This window comes from Mytilus trossulus, chromosome 14, assembly GCF_036588685.1.
Source record: "Mytilus trossulus isolate FHL-02 chromosome 14, PNRI_Mtr1.1.1.hap1, whole genome shotgun sequence".
Lineage (NCBI taxonomy): Eukaryota > Metazoa > Mollusca > Bivalvia > Mytilida > Mytilidae > Mytilus > Mytilus trossulus.
The window spans coordinates 16971594-16989871 of NC_086386.1; the positions used below are offsets into that span (position 1 = coordinate 16971594).

Below are 18278 nucleotides of genomic sequence, written 5' to 3' on the forward strand. Positions count from 1 at the left end.
ACGGTCGGTTGTCTTGCAAGACACAGGACCTGCTTAGCCTTCTTAAGAACTGGAGATCGTCACCTTTTTTTTTTGGTGAGTCAGAGGGGGGGCGTGTTTTTCATCTGCATTTAGTTTTCATTGTCACGGTCAATGTTTTTGTTTGTCTTGTTGTGTCTTATGCGTATCCAGAATAGTCATGCCTTTCTATTTACGCTTAGGTTGTCGAATCTTCATGATCTTTCCATTTTTTAAATTTATTTTATGTTCTAAAATAACCATGTTTATAAAATAAATAGCAAAGTACGGAACTCACTAACATTTTACTATCGTTTCATGAAATCTGGTAAGAAACAGACTGGAGTTTCCGGGGTATTCGCTTCCCTGGTCAACGTCTAGGGTACTGCCATATGATCCTCAACTAGGTTGCGTCATTTTTTGTCCGACGATTTTCAACAATTTTGCATTCCGCCAGTTACGGAATCAATATATTGACCTTACTAGTTTGCCGTCCAACTGGTTTTTTTTTTTTGTTTTTTTTTTAGACTAGTGGCATATCAAAGTGATTTTTTTTTTTAAATACTTAGTATTAAAAACCTACTTATTTTGTCAATACTTACAACTTGTTTGCTTTAAATGTGTTTTATGATCATCATCATCAATTTCTTCGTCTGTTGAAGCCTGTCAGATTTTTCCTCAACACCTTAATTGTTGTTTTTGTTTGGGCTATTTTTGTAAAGGGACGGAACACCCCTACTTACTTGGCCATGTATTGAAATAAGCCCCGCCTACTAACCTAACATGAAATATACACGGTCTCCGCGCGGTTGTTCAAGTTATAGCCAAACTTTTTCCTAGAAATGTATAGAAGGGAAGATAAAAGTTCCATATTTCCTGCCCAAAGATATACATTTAACTAACCTGTACTTGTGTACATAAGATCCATTTGTTTCTTGTTGATAATGCTATAGTAAAAAAGATTATCAATTTTTTTTCTGTTTGTGGTTAATATGCTTGACAGTGACGCTGCTGGGAAATGATGATCGAACTTATCCCTTACTGCTTTTGGTGCAATATTGCTAATCAATTTAAACATTCGAAGGAAATTATCCTCTTCTTCAGGTAAAGAACCCATGGTACGTTTATCTGCTTTGGTTAATGAATCTCTGTTACTTTTCTCTTCTTCGGTCAAAGAACCTGAAGTCGACCATTTACGGATTTGTTTTCATTGTTGTTACTGGATTATACTGTTAAAATAAAAGACCTCATGAACAGGTAGAATAAGGTAGCAATGATAATAATAATATGTTTAAGTTATGCACGGTGCTGCTTGGGAATATCTGACAAGTTTCTGGAAGCGGTACACTTATCGTGTAATTAACTCCTCTAACAGTTGTCAAACTAATACTCTTATTAAACATAACAGCGAAATTGTATGGAACGCCATGACTGCCTTATGTTAATGATCAGCATTATATGCAGTGCTTACACCATTATATGCAGTGCTCACACCATTATATGCAGTGCTCACACCATTATATGCAGTGCTCACAACATTATATTAAGTGCTCACAACATTATATTAAGTCCTCACAACATTACATTAAGTGCTCACAACATTATATGCAGTGGTCCAAACATTATATGCAGTGGTCACAATACATTAAGTGCTCACAACATTATATGCAGTGGTCCAAACATTATATGCAGTGGTCACAACATTATATGAAGTGGTCAAAACATTATATGAAGTGCTCACAACATTATACGTTTTTTGTTGTATGATGAGATTGTTGTAAAATGAGATTGATGTATGATGAGATCATTCGGTAAACTTCGTATATTAGCGGAAATTACCGAATCCATAATTGGTAAATTACGGTAATGCCCAGCAAACAAATTAAAAAAGTTATTAAAGTCATGTTATCATAAGGCAGTATACAATATTTAAAACTGATTGAAATAAGTAAGGAAAAGATGAAACTAAGAGGTGAATGATTGAAGTTGTTCTGTTCGTCGTAAGAAATACGAATGGCAAAATGTAAGTTAAATAATAAAAAGTTTATTTAATGAAATATTGAAGGAAACTTTGTATGATATATTCCTCGAGTTCATTTCCTACTGTAGAACTCAAGGTGCCACTTTATAGTCCGTACTCAGTTTTTAAAAGCTTAATTTATAACCTTTTAAATAAAACAGTCAGCTTTCTATAACATATAAGTGCCATATTACGCTAGCTTATATATGTCATGATAGAGTCATTTTTGGCATCGATTTTTCAGAATTTGTCATTTTTACATGAATAAGTATGTAACAGATATAGAAAATGCAGTTTGAAGCATTTCATTGTAGGTGCTTAAATTAACTTCACATCAAGTATTCCAAATTTTTTTACAAGCTTTTTAGCACGCCAAGTAGATTGTCTTCTTAATATGATCAGCAGTCTTATATAGAAATATAAACTTTCATAAGAAAAATTTTCCCTTTAAAGACCCAGTTTCACATTTTCATTTAAAGTTATCATCTTTTATGAAAACTGAGTTTATGGGGTGAATAAAACGTTAACTACGTTTGTTCGTCAGTTTGCACGGTTGATATATATTAAAAAAAACCTGGTATGCTTGCCAATGAAACAACTGTCCACAAGAGACAAAATGACATCACATAAATTAACAACTAAACGGCCACAGTACGACCTTCAACAATGAACAAAGCCCATACCGCATAGTCAGCTATAGAAGGCACCGACATGATGAACGTAAAACATTCCTAATTTATGTACAAACAAAAGATCGAAAAACTAACATGTATATAACACATCAACAAACGACAACCACTGAAATAAAGGCTCCTCCTGACTTGGTACAGCCACATATATACAAAATGTGGCGGGTTTTAACATGTTAGCGGGATAACAACCCTCCCTCTAACCTGGGACAGTGGCGTAACAGAACAACATAAGAACGAACTATGAAAATCAGTTGTAAAAGGCTTAACTCATCAGATGGGTACAAATATGAATACATCTAACTAGAAAATAAAGTGAACGTGGGCGGGTACTTTTATATCCGAACAACAAAAATACACTATAAGTACTGATCTGAAAGTACTCGCAGTTACTGACAGCTAGTTCAAAGCTTCTAACAACTTATAAAGAAAACATGCATCTAAGTTTTGCACTTAGGTAAAGATTGAAACAAACTGTGAGTAAAAAAGAATGATTTACTATTGTTGGATAGTAACGATTGTCCATGAAAAAAGAGTCATTTTCAATGCTCTTCAATTTTGTACTTGTTTGGATTTATAAATATTTTGATATGAGCGTCACTGATGAGACTTATGTAGACGAAACAAGCATCTGGCGTACTAAATTATAATCCTGGTTCCTTTGATAACTACTTGACCTTAATACATTCTAGTTAAGGTACATCATGGAAGTAATATTGAAAGGAATAACATCGTCGTCACTTCAAAGGTTTCATCTGCGTTACCGCCCATCTTTCAATAACTCGTTAATTGGTTCAATATCTGGCATGGAAGTTTATTCTCCGCATGTGATCGATCAAATCACTGACACTTATCGGTCATTTTCGTGTTCACGGAGAACTACGAACAGACAAGTTTTTGTCGAATATACATGCGAAGTAACCCGAATAGTCCATTCGTTACATTCCGTTGATGTACGCTGCCGAAATGAGTCATTCGTTTAATTTTTATTTTAGTCCAATTTTTCCCTATTTTTGGTTAGTTTGAACTTAATAGTTAAAACCGACAGTTATCACATACGAAATTGGAGAACAAAGTTGTATCATTTCAATTTTAAAATTTACAGACAATTAAAAAATCATTTCCGTATAAAGTTAAGAAGATGACTGTACAAAAAATACGTTTGGACACCCTTTATCGAATACGAAAAATCTAAATATCTCGTGTATTTATAGTCAATTAAATTATTAACAATTCTAAACGGTTCTATCCTTCAATTGAAGTTCTTGATACATAAACTAATTTGTGTAAAAATGAATTTACCGTAAGACAGATAGATTCAAGCCCATTTCGTCGGTTTGTTATATTTTCTGCTGTATAGCTTATTATATGAATACAAGCATTCCACAATAAACACTTTTTAAATATATATTTACGAAAATATTATCCCCGTTTTAGTTGTCCAGTTTCAATAATGCAATCAATGACATTTATGACATATACATAAATTTAGAAGACTTGAAAGTAAATATTATTTCATTCAATCTCGATAAACTTTGCACATTTCAACAGTAAAAAAATCTATGCCTACATTTGCCTACATTATTTTGTTAAACATCATGTGAAACCTGATCGATTCATCGGTATTTAACTGTTTAACTCGGGTTTCGCTTTTAACCGGAAAATACTTTTAGAACAGTTTAAAACAAACGGTAAAGAGCAAAAATATGCTAAATTAAATACAATTTTCCATGTTAAACTGCTGTAGTTTGAACAATTCTCGTCAGTTTTTCAAGTTTTTTTCACCATTCGATTTCTTTCTAAAGGTAGATATTCTATGTGATACAGCGCTACCTTGTTATTAATAAACTAGGGATTTCCCACTGGTGCGCTATAATTACCGGACTCGATAAAACCACGTGACTGATAAGAAATTCCAGATGCCTTTTACAACCGCGGTAACGCAGATAGTAACCAAAGTGGTCTTACCGCTGAGACTATAATTGGATGAAATCGTATGACTTTAGTACAGAGCTCAGCATGCTATAAATACATGCTAATTAGTCGTTGTTAATCCTTTTAAATATTACTTCCATGGGTACATTAAGATACAAAATATAATCAACTACAAGTCTTCTTTTAGATCGCACTTCATTGATAACAATGGACCTCGAAAAAAGATTCAAATTTGTGTTTAGGTCCAGATGATAGCAACAACATCTAAAAGAGGAATGCTTTTTGTTGCTGAGCACTTCTTTGATTTTTTTTTTCCACACAATTTTATTTATTTTTTTTTTTTGTTACAGAAGCACAAAAAAAACGATACTCGTTATTATGTCAATATATAATTGTAATATAATTATATCAATGGAGAACTTCTAGTATTGTTTTACTGTGAATTCTTCTCGTTGTTGTTATTGGCGTTCTAATTCTTCTCACATACAAGCTTGTCTATAGTCTGGGGATTTCTGTTATTTTTGCTACCAATTTTTTCCCCATATCCCATGTTAGGATCAATGTAAAAGGTTGAAAATTTCATATCTGAATATATTTTTCTTATCTGTGAAGTTGCTTTTGACGACGGATCTTGATTGTTTCTGTGAGGCTTCTTTCTCATGGGTATAGATCACTCACGGGAAAATAAATGGAAAATTTTCGAAACTAATTTGACTTTTATGTTTAGCATAGTCTGAATTATATTCTTAAAAGAATTTAAATTCACAAACTAGTTATTTTGCACCAAACATTGCTGTGACATGTCTTTTAAAAATATGATTGAAAATCGTAAATGTAAAATAATAAAATTCTATTTGCAATTGCTGACCAACATTGATAAAAAAAAAATGCAATGAACAGTATACTTCTGATAGATATTTGGTTCTCCTAGAAAAATACTGGGTCATAACATATCTTAATTACAATCCCGAGTAATCTAAATATATGTATTATTCAGAAATGCACAATATATGCGCATAAATCTACATGTTTTAATACGACTGCAAAAAAAAAAAGGAAAACAAAATGGTCGTACATTGCTATGTTTTCCGGATAATAACTGTTGTATAAGTAAATAGAAATCAATTAAATTTTAACACAAGGTTTTTAACCACTAAAGAAAGGTTGGGGTTGATTTGGGGGTTATGGTCTTAACTGTTGAGGAATTAGGGGCCAAAAAGGGGGTCGAAATAAACATTTTTATAGTTTCCAGTCATTAAGTGTATGAATCTCTCTGAAATTATACCACAAGTTTCCAAACTACTAAAGGGATGGTTATGATTTGCTTGGAGGGATGGTTGGGAGAGGTGTTATGCATGGCTCAAACTGTTTAAGAGTAAGAGGCAAAAAAGAGGGAAAAACAAGGGTTTCTTGGTTAATGGTCAATTAAGACAATTTGAAACCAGCAAACAAATTTAAAAAGTTATTAAAGTCATGTTATCATAAGGCAGTATACAATATTTAAAACTGATTGAAATAAGTAAGGAAAAGATGAGACTAAGAGGTGAATGATTGAAGTAGTTCTGTTCGTCGTAAGAAATACGAATGGCAAAATGTAAGTTAAATAATAAAAAGTTTATTTAATGAAATATCGAAGGAAACTTTGTATGATATATTCCTCGAGTTCATTTCCTACTGAAGAACTTTAGCAAGGTGCCACTTTATAGTCCGTACTCAGTTTTAAACAGCTTAATTACCTTTTAAATAAAACAGTCAGCTTTCTATAACACGTTATACTATTACCTTAGCTTATATATGTCATGATAGAGTCTTTTTTGGCATCGATTTTCAGAATTTGTCATTTTTACATGAATAATAAAATTGAGAATGGAAATGGGGAATGTGTCAAAGAGACAACAACCCTACCAAATAAAACTAGAGACTCTAAAGAGCCTGTGTCGCTCACCTTGGTATATGTGAATATTAAACAAAGGAAGCAGATGGATTCATGACAAAATTGTGTTTTGTTGATGGTGATGTGTTTTTAAATCTTACTTTACTAAACAGTCTTGCTGCTTACAATTATCTCTATCTATAATGAACTTGGCCCAGTAGCATCAGTGGAAATGTTATTTAAAAATTTACAAATTTTATGAAAATTGTTAAAAATTGACTATAAAGGACAATAACTCCTTAAAGGGTCAATTGACCATTTTGGTCATGTTGACTTATTTATAGATCCTACTTTGCTGAACATTATTGCTGTTTACAGTTCATCTTTATCTATAATAATATTCAAGATAATAACCAAAAACAGCAAAATTTCCTTAAAATTACAGATTCACGGACAGCAACCCAACAACGGGTTGTCAGATTCATCTGAAAATTACAGGGCAGATAGATATTGATCTGATAAGCAATTTTACCCCACGTCAGAATTGCTTTAAATGCTTTGGTTTTTGAGTTATAAGCCAAAAACTACATTTTACCCCTATGTTCTATTTTTAGCCTTGGTGGCCATCTTGGTTGGTTGACCGGGTCACACCACACATTTTTTAAACTAGATACCCTAAAGATGATTGTTGACAAGTTTGGAATAATTTGGCCCAGTAGTTTCAGAGGAGAAGATTTTTGTAAAGATAACTAAGATTTACGAAAAATGGTTAAAAATTGACTATAAAGGGCAATAACTCCTTAAGGGGTCAACTGACCATTTCGATCATGTTGACTTATTTGTTAAACTTACTTATTTGAACATTATTGCTGTTTACAGTTTATCTCTATCTATAATAATATTCAGGATAATAACCAAATACAGCAAAATTTCCTTAAAATTACCAATTCAGGGGCAGCAACCCAACAATGGGTTGTCCGATTCATCTGAAAATTTCAGGGCAGTTAGATCTTGACCTGATTAACAAATTTATTTCTGTCAGATTTGTTCTTAATGCTTTGGGTTTTGAGTTATAAGCCAAAAACTACATTTTACCCCTATGTTCTATTTTTAGCTGTGGCGGCCATCTTGGTTGTTTGGCCAGCTCACGCCACACATTTTTTAAACTAGATACCCCAAAGATGATTGTGGCCAAGTTTGGATTAATTTGGCCCAGTAGTTACAGAGGAGAAGATTTTTGTAAAAGATTACTAAGATTTACGAAAAATGGTTAAAAAATGACTATAAAGGGCAATAACTCCTAAATGGGTCAACTGACCATTTTGGTCATGTTGACTTATTTGTAGATCTTACTTAGCTGAACATTATTGCGGTTTACAGTTTATCTCAATATATAATAATATTCAAGATAATAACCAAATACAGCAAAATTTCCTCACAATTACCAATTCAGGGGCAGCAACCCGACAACCTATTGACCGATTCATCTGAAAATTTCAGGGCAGATAGATCTTGACCTGAAAAACATTTTTATCCCCGTCAGATTTGCTCTAAATGCTTTGGTTTTTGAGTTATAAGCCAATAACTGCATTTTACCCCTATGTTCTATTTTTAGCCGTGGCGGCCATCTTGGTTGGTTGACCGGGTCACGCCACACATTTTTAAACTAGATACCCCAATGATGATTGTGGCCAAGTTTGGTTTGATTTGGCCCAGTAGTTTCAGAGGAGAAGATTTTTGTAAAAGTTAACGACGACGGACGATGGACGACGGACGCAAAGTGATGAGAAAAGCTCACTTGGCCCTTCGGGCCAGGTGAGCTAAAAACAACAGCAGAAGGTCACCAACAGGTCTTCAATGTAGCGAGAAATTCCCGCACCCGGAGGCGTCCTTCAGCTGGCCCCTAAACAAATATATACTAGTTCAGTGATAATGAACGCCATACTAATTTCCAAATTGTACACAAGAAACTAAAATTAAAATAATACAAGACTAACAAAGGCCAGAGGCTCCTTACTTGGGACATGTATGTAACAGATATGGAAAATGCAGTTTGAAGCATTTCATTGTAGGTGTTTAACTTATCTTTACATCAATTATTCCAAATTTTTTACAAGCTTTTTAGCACGCCAAGTAGATTGTCTTCTAAATATGATCAGCAGTCTTATATAGAAATATAAACTTTCATAAGAAAAATTTACCCTTTAAAGACCCAGTTTCACATTTTCATTTAATGTTATCATCGTTTATGAAAACTGAGTGTATGGGGGGGGGGGGGGGGGGGGGGGTGAATAAAACGTTTACAACGTTTGTTCGTCAGTTTGCACGGCTGATATATATATAAACTAGAGGCTCTAAAGAGCCTGTGTCGCTCACCTTGGTCTATGTGCATATTAAACAAAGGACACAAATGGATTCATGACAAAATTGTATTTTGGTGATGGTGATGTGTTTGAAGTTCTTACTTTACTGAACGATTTTGCTTCTTACAATTATATCTATCATGAACTTTGCCCATTAGTAACAGAGAACTATATTTGGTAAAAATTTACATAAATTTACCAAATTAATGAAAATTGTTAAAAATTGACTATAAAGGGCAATAACTCCTTAAGGGGTCAATTGACCATTTAGGTCATGTTGACTTATTTGTAGATCTTACTTTGCTGAACATTATTGCTGTTTACAGTTTATCGCTATCTATAATAGTATTCAAGATAACCGAAAACGGCAAAATTTCTTTAAAAATTACCAATTGGAGGGCAGCAACCAAACAACCAGTTGTCCAATTCATCTGAAAAATTCAGGGCAGATAGATATTGACTTGATTAACAATTTAACTCCTTGTCAGATTTGTTCTAGATGCTTTGGATTCATAGTTATAAGCAAAAAACTGCATTTTACCCCTATGTTCTATTTTTAGCTGTGGCGGCCATCTTGGTTGAATGGCCAGGTCATCGGACACATTTTTCAAACTAGATACCCCAAAGATGATTGTGGCCTAGTAGTTTCAGTGGAGATTTTGTAAAAGATTACTTAGATTTATGAACTAGAGGCTCTCAAGAGCCTGTGTCGCTCACCTGGTACTGTATTTACTGATGTCGGTCATCTTGGTTGGTAGGTTGGGTCATTAGACACTTTTTTAATAGATACCCTAGTTATTATTGTGGCCAAGTTTGGTTAAAAATAGCCCATAGTTTTAGAAAAGAAATTTTTGTACAAATTACAAAAATGACGAAAAGTTGTTCAATATTGACTATAAAGGGCAATAACTCCTTAAGGGGTCCTCTAACAATTTTGATCATCTGACTTATTTGTAGATCTTATTTTGCTGAACATTATTGCTGTTTACAGTTTATGTCTATTTATAATAGTATTCAAGATAATAACAAAAAACTGCAAAATTTCCTTAAAAGTACCAATTTTAGGGCAGCAACCCAACAACGAGTTGTCAGATTCATCTGAAAATTTGTGAGGGAATAGATCTTTTTCTGATGGACATTTACATCTTGTAAGATTTACCCTAAATGTCTTAGTTTCAAATATATAAATAAAAAACTGCATTTTACCACCATGTTCTAATTTTAGCAATGTCGGCCATTTTGTTTGGAAGGCGGGGTCATCGGACACATTTTTTAAACTAGATACCTCAAGGATGATTGTAACCAAGTTTGGTTTAATTTGGCCCAGTAGTTTCAGAGGAGAAGATTTTTGTACAAGTTACAAAAAATGACGAAAAGTGGTTAAAAATTGACTATAAAGGGCAATAACTCCTTGAGGGGTTGACTGACAATTTCGGTAATGTTGACTTATTTGTAGGTCTTTTTTTGCTGAACATTATTGCTGTTTACAGTTTATCTCTATCTATAATAGTATTCAAGATAATAACCAAAAATTGCAAAATTTCCTTAAAATAACCAATTCAGGGCAGCAACCCAACAACAAGTTGTCATATTCATCTGAAAATTTATGGGCAGATAGATCTTGACCTGAACAACAATTTTACCCTTTGACAAATTGCTCTAAATGCTTTGGTTTTTGAGTTCTAAGCCAAAAACTGCATTTTACCCCTATGTTCTATTTTTAGCCATGGCGGCCATCTTGGTTAGATGACCAGGTCACCGGACACATTTTTTAAACTAGATAACCCAAGGATGATTGTGGCCAAGTTTGGTTAAATTTGGCCCAGTAGTTTCAGAGGAGAAGATTTTTGTAAAAGTTTACGGACGACGGACGACGGACGCGGGACGACGGACGCAGGACGACGGACGACGGACGCCAAGTGATGAGAAAAGCTCACTTGACCTTTCAGGTCAGGTGAGCTAAAAATGGTTAAAGATTGACTATAAAGGGCAATAACTCCTAAAGGGGTCAACTGACCATTTTGGTCATGTTGACTTATTTGTAGATCTTACTTTGCTGAACATTATTGCTGTTTACAATTTATCTCTATCTATAATAATATTCAAGATAATAACCAAAAACAGCAAAATTTCCTCAAAATTACCAATTCAGGGGCAGCAACCCAACAACCGATTGACCGATTCATCTGAAAATTTCAGGGCAGATAGTTCTTGACCTGATAAACATTTTTATCCCATGTCAGATTTCCTCAAAATGCTTTGGTTTTTGAGTTATAAGCCAAAAACTGCATTTTACCCCTATGTTCTATTTTTAGAGGTGGCGGCCATCTTGGTTGGTTGACCAGGTCACGCCACACATTTTTTAAACTAGATACCCCAAAGATGATTGTGGCCAAGTTTGGATTAATTTGGCCAAGCAGTTTCAGAGGAGAAGATTTTTGTAAAAGATTACTTTAATTTACGAAAAATGGTTAAAAATTGACTATAAAGGGCAATAACTCCTAAACGGGTCAATTGACCATTTTGGTCATGTTGACTTATTTGTAGATCCTACTTTGCTGAACATTATTGCTGTTTACAGTTTATCTCTATCTATAATAATATTCAAGATAATAACCAAAAACAGCAAAATTTCCTCAAAATTACCAATTCAGGGGCAACAACCCAACAACCGATTGACCGATTCATCTGAAAATTTTAGGGCAGATAGATCTTGACCTGATAAACATTTTTAACCCATGTCAGATTTCCTCAAAATGCTTTGGTTTTTGAGTTATAAGCCAAAAACTGCATTTTACCCCTTTGTTCTATTTTTAGCCGTGGCGGCCATCTTGGTTGGTTGACCAGGTCACGCCACACATTTTTTTTTAACTAGATACCCCAAAGATGATTGTGGCCAAGTTTGGATTAATTTGGCCCAGTAGTTTCAGAGGAGAAGATTTTTGTAAAAGATTACTTTAATTAACGAAAAATGGTTAAAAATTGACTATAAAGGGCAATAACTCCTAAACGGGTCAACTGACCATTTTGGTCATGTTGACTTATTTGTAGATCTTACTTTGCTGAACATTATTGCTGTTTACAGTTTATCTCTAACTATAATAATATTCAAGATAATAACCAAAAACAGCAAAATTTCTTCAAAATTACCAATTCAGGGGCAGCAACCCAACAACCGATTGACCGATTCATCTGAAAATTTCAGGGCAGATAGATCTTGACCTGATAAACATTTTTACCCCGTCAGATTTGCTCTAAATGCTTTGGTTTTTGAGTTATAAGCCAAAAACTGCATTTTACCCCTATGTTCTATTTTTAGCCGTGGCGGCCATCTTGGTTGGTTGACCGGGTCACGCCACACATTTTTTAAACTAGATACCCCAATTATGATTGTGGCCAAGTTTGGTTTGATTTGGCCCAGTAGTTTCAGAGGAGAAGATTTTTGTAAAAGTTAACGACGACGGACGACGACGACGACGACGGACGACGACGGACGACGGACGCCAAGTGATGAGAAAAGCTCACTTGGCCCTTCGGCCCAGGTGAGCTAAAAAGTGGTATGCTTGCCAATGAAACAACTGTCCACAAGAGACAAAATGACATCACAGAAATTAACAACTTAACGGCCACAGTATGACCTTCAACAATGAGCAAAGCCCATACCGCATAGTCAGCTATAGAAGGCACAGACATGATAAACGTAAAACATTCCTAATTTATGTACAAACAAAAGATCGAAAAACTAACATGTATATAACACATCATCAAACGACAACCACTGAAATAAAGGCTCCTCCTGACTTGGGACAGCCACATATATACAAAATGTGGCGGATTTTAACATGTTAGCGGGATAACAACCCTCCCTTTAACCTAGGACAGTGGCGTAACAGAACAACATAAGAACAAACTATGAAAATCAGTTGTAAAAGGCTTAACTCATCAGATGGGTATAAATATAAATACATCTTACAAGAAAATAGAGTGAACGTGGGCGGGTACTTTTATATATAAGGTACATTAAGATACAAAATATAATCAACTACAAGTCTTCTTTTAGATCGCACTTCTTTGATAACAATGGACCTCGAAAAAAGATTCAAATTTGTGTTTAGGTCCAGATGATAGCAACAACATCTAAAAGAGGAATGCTTTTTGTTGCTGAGCACTTCTTTGATTTTTTTTTCCACACAATTTTATTTTTTTTGTTTTTTGTTACAGAAGCATAAAAAAAACGATACTCGTTATTATGTCAATATATAATTGTAACATAATTATATCAATGGAGAACTTCTAGTATTGTTTTACTGTGAATTCTTCTCGTTGTTGTTATTGGCGTTCTAATTCTTCTCACATACAAGCTTGTCTATAGTCTGGGGATTTCTGTTATTTTTGCTACCAATTTTTTCCCCATATCCCATGTTAGGATCAATGTAAAAGGTTGAAAATTTCATATCTGAATATATTTTTCTTAAAAAACATATGAAAAACCTGAGGACAAAAAATCCGAAGGAATATTGGAAAATTTTAAATAGGGGAGGGAAAAGAAAAAAACCTAATATAGCATTAGATGTATTGTTTGATTTTTTCAAAAATTTAAATAACGCCGAGATTACAAATGACGTCACAACTGAGCCGAATGACATTCAAGGTGTAAATGAAGTTTTGAATTCAGAAATTACCGCAGATGAGATTATTAAGTGTATACGAGACTTGAAAAACGGAAAGGCTAGTGGCGATGATTTAATAATCAACGAATTTATTAAAAGCACATCACACATTTTTATACCCGTTTATGTGAAACTTTTTAATATGATTTTTGATTCTGGTACTTTGCCTGAAATATGGCTTATGGGAAATATTATACCTTTTTATAAAAACAAGGGTGACCAATCTGATCCCCAAAATTATAGACCAATTACTATACTCAGCTGCCTGGGAAAACTTTTCACATCTGTTTTAAATCTTAGATTGAGTTCTTTCTTAGAGGATTATTTATTATTAAATGAAAACCAGGCTGGCTTCAGAAAAGGTTATTCCACAGTAGACAATATATTTGTTATTCACATCTTATTTGAGTTGCTAAAGAGGAAAAAGAAGAAACTATATTGTGCTTTCGTTGACTTTGCGAAAGCTTTCGATACTGTTTGGCGGTCTGGTCTTTGGTCAAAACTTATTAAACATTCGATTAACGGAAAAATGTATAACGTTATTGTCAACATGTACAATAATATCAAATCACGTATTCATTTTGGATCAGATTTTTCTGAATTTTTCCCTTGTTCTATTGGTGTTAGACAGGGAGAGAATCTCTCTCCTTTGCTTTTTTCCATTTATCTTAACGATCTGGAATTGTTTTTACAGAATAATAATATAGAAGGTTTGTGTACTATCTCTGATGAGTTAGAAATAGAGTTAAATGTTTATTTAAAATTGTTTGTCATTTTATATGCTGACGATACTGTCTTAATGGCAGAATCTCAGATAGATTTACAAAGACAACTGGACTCCTTATATGAATATTGTGAGTTATGGAAACTAAGAGTAAATGTGGAAAAAAGTAAGATTGTAATTTTTTCACAAGGTAGACTACCGCAAAATATTGTTTTTAAGTATAATAATATAATACTAGATATTGTGAGTGAATTTACTTATCTTGGTGTATTACTGTCTAGATCAGGAAATTTTTCAAGAGCTAAAAAAAAGCAATGTGAAAAAGCAACACATGCTATGTACGATATTATTCGAAAAGGTAGAATACATAATCTGTCAATTGAATGCCAACTTGATCTATTTGATAAAATTGTTAAACCAATACTTCTGTATGGGTGTGAAGTTTGGGGTTTTGGAAATAATTCAATAATCGAGAGGGTTCATATTAAATTTTGTAAAATATTACTTCGAGTAAAAAAGTCTACTCCTGATTTTATGATTTATGGTGAATTGGGAAGATATCCATTTGATATTTCAATTAAGTTACGAATGATAAATTATTGGTTCAAGTTGGTAACCGGAAAACCTGACAAATTGCCTTTTATTTTGTATAACTTAGCAAATGCCAAATATGGTACAAATATTTTATGGTTAAAACAAGTCAAGTCAATTTTAGACACGTGTGGCTTGTCATATGTATGGGACAATATCTTTTTTGTAAATAAAACATGGCTACATGTAACCATCAAACAGAATTTAATAGATCAATTCAAACAAAAATGGCTAGCAAGCCTACATGAATCACCAAAAGCATTAAATTATCGCTTATTTAAAGATACTTTGGAGTTTGAAAAATATTTTAATATTTTGGATGATAGGCAAATATCCTTATTTTTTAAATTTCGAACTTTGAACATGAAATTTCCAATAGAAACTGGAAGATGGCAAAAAATAGAAAGAGAAAACAGAAAATGTGTATTATGTAATTCAGATGCCATTGGTGATGAATACCATTACATTTTTAATTGTTCAGCTTTTGATAACTGTAGAAAACAATGTATTGCATTTTACTATAGAAATAGTCCAAATACATTGAAGTTTTATGACTTAATGAATTCAAAAAAATGTTCAGAACTGAACGAACTATGTAAACTTATTAAGGAGATCAATAACAAATTGAATTTTTCTGGGTGAACAATTGTGAATGCCTCTATCTACTTTCGTACATTATTTATTTATGTAATTTTGAAATATGTATAATTATCTCTATACCTTTGTAATTTGGTTTGTGAGAATAAAGATATATATATATATAGATAACATCTCGTTGTTGTTATTGGCGTTCTAATTCTTCTCACATACAAGCTTGTCTATAGTCTGGGGATTTCTGTTATTTTTGCTACCAATTTTTTTCCCATATCCCATGTTAGAATCAATGTAAAAGGTTGAAAATTTCATATCTGAATATATTTTTCTTATCTGTAAAGTTGCTTTTGACGACGGATCTTGATTGTTTCTGTGAGGCTTCTTTCTCATGGATATAGATCACTCACGGGAAAATAAATGGAAAATTGTCGAAACTAATTTGACTTTCATGTATAGCATAGTCCGAATTATATTCTTAAAAGAATTTAAATTCACAAACTAGTTATTTTGCACCAAACATTGCTGTGACATGCCTTTTTAAAATATGATTGAAAATCGTAAATGTAAAATAATAAAATTCTATTTGCAATTGCTGACCAACATTGATAAAAAAAAATGCAATGAACAGTATACTTCTGATAGATATTTGGTTCTCCTAGAAAAATACTGGGTCATAACATATCTTAATTACAATCCCGAGTAATCTAAATATATGTATTATTCAGAAATGAACAAAATATGTGCATAAATCTACATGTTTTAATACGACTGCAAAAAAAAAGGAAAAAAAATGGTCGTATATTGCTATGTTTTCCGGATAATAACTGTTGTATAAGTAAATAGAAATCAATTGAATTTTAACACAAGGTTTATAACCACTAAAGAAAGGTTGGGATTGATTTGTGGGGTTATGGTCTTAACTGTTGAGGAATTAGGGGCCAAAAAGGGGGTCGAAATAAACCTTTTTGTAGTTTCCAGTCATTAAGTGTATGAATCTCTCTGAAATTATACCACAAGTTTCCAAACTACTAAAGGGATGGTTATGATTTGCTTGGAGGGATGGGTGGGGGAGGTGTTATGCATGGCTCAAACTGTTTAAGAGTTAGAGGCAAAAAAGAGGGAAAAACAAGGGTTTCTTGGTTAATGGTCAATTAAGACAATTTGAATCCAGTGTAAGTAAGGTAATCCAAATATATTGAGGTAAATGAATCCATACATGTTTGATCATATCAGATTTCAGAAACTAAAAAGAAAAAAAGTGGGGGATACATTTTTCTTTTCTTGAGGTTGGGGTCAGTATTCAACAGCATAGTATATTGCACAAAACAACAAAAAAGGATGTATTTTTTAAAAATATTTTGAGGGGGTGGGACAATTCGCAACAGCGTAATGCAAAAGCAAAAAATTAAGTATACATTCAAATTATATAACCAATTTTTAGTTCTTTGACTACAGTTATTCTTCGTCAAAAACCTATTATGTGTCAAATATTTAATTACATTCCAAATTCAGATCTGAATCAAGCGTGAATAGTGTGTCCTTTTTTGTCCGAACGGTTCAGGATTGGACCTCTGCGGTCGTATCCAACTGCGTTCGGCGAAGCAAGTTAATAAACACTTCTATAATACTAAAATAACGAGGTCCAATTTGTCAGCCGTCATCACGTAAAAACGATGAATCAAAGAATTCAACTTTATATATAACTAATATAGTACAATGCTGTTAATTAAAAATTACACCACTCCAGACCCTTTTGTTTTCCACATATTTTATATTGCCAATAATTAAGAAGTTCCGGGTCGAATCCGATACCGATTCCAATAGTATATTCACCTGTTAATTATTACATTATCTGTACGTTCCGCATCTGACAGGCGCACCACCAAACGCTGTATTTAGATGATTTTGCTATATACACGGGTCGTAATCACAGGGTTGAAACTACTAAATTCAATCATTGTCACATTGTTCCCGATTGTAGTTTTTTAATCAGTATGACTTTCTAAGATGACAATACGAATAATAGAAATCTGGACTTAAAATAAGGCGCATAGGTATAGCATGTACAGTTTTCAATTTTTTAGCCGGATGACGTAAAACAGCGAATCAAAGAATTCAACTTTATTTATAACTCATATATAAGGACAATGCTGTTGATTAAAAAATACTCCTTTCCAGGGACTTTTGTTTTCCAAATAAAATTAATAATACCAATAATTGATAAGTTCCAGGTCAACGCAATCTGTAGTAACGTAGTATAACGAAATCAGAGATCTATATTTTAATTAGATTGAGGTCGACGGGTTCAAACAGAAAGATGTTGAAAGCAGAGAAAACTGTGCATCTTATAATCGGCACGACTTTATCAGATGACAATATCAATATTAAAATAAGGCTTACGCATAGTTATATTCTTTAATTCAGTCACAGACCCGCGATATCATGGGTGTGTTCTTGTAGATATATATACATATTAAGTTGTGAATATGGTGAAACTGATCCTCAAAATAAGTTCAAAATGCCCTGGTGTGGAATACATTTGTGTTAAATTGATCATACTTCTTAATTAACTTATTTCAATCAGTTTTAAATATTGTATACTGCCTTAATGATAAAATATATAATAATAACTGTTTAAATTTGTTTGCTGGGCATTAATTTACCGTAATTTACCAATTGTGGATTCGGTAATTTCCGCTAAAAAACGAAGTTTACCGAATGATCTCGGCATACATCAATCTCATCATACAACAAAAAACGTATAATGTTGTGAGCACTTCATATAATATTGTGAGCACTTCATATAATATTGTGAGCACTTC

The 18278-nt window shown here is 33.2% G+C and overlaps 1 long non-coding RNA gene across 1 annotated transcript in view; it reads right to left on the reverse strand.

Annotated features, from left to right (window-relative positions):
• Nucleotides 1-912: 912 nt before the first annotated feature.
• The window catches only part of LOC134697436 (uncharacterized), a 32245-nt gene continuing 14879 nt past the window's right edge, over nt 913-18278 (reverse strand). The window contains exon 3 of the long non-coding RNA XR_010103114.1: nt 913-1226. This is a non-coding gene — a long non-coding RNA (uncharacterized LOC134697436). The remainder of the gene's footprint in view (nt 1227-18278) is intronic.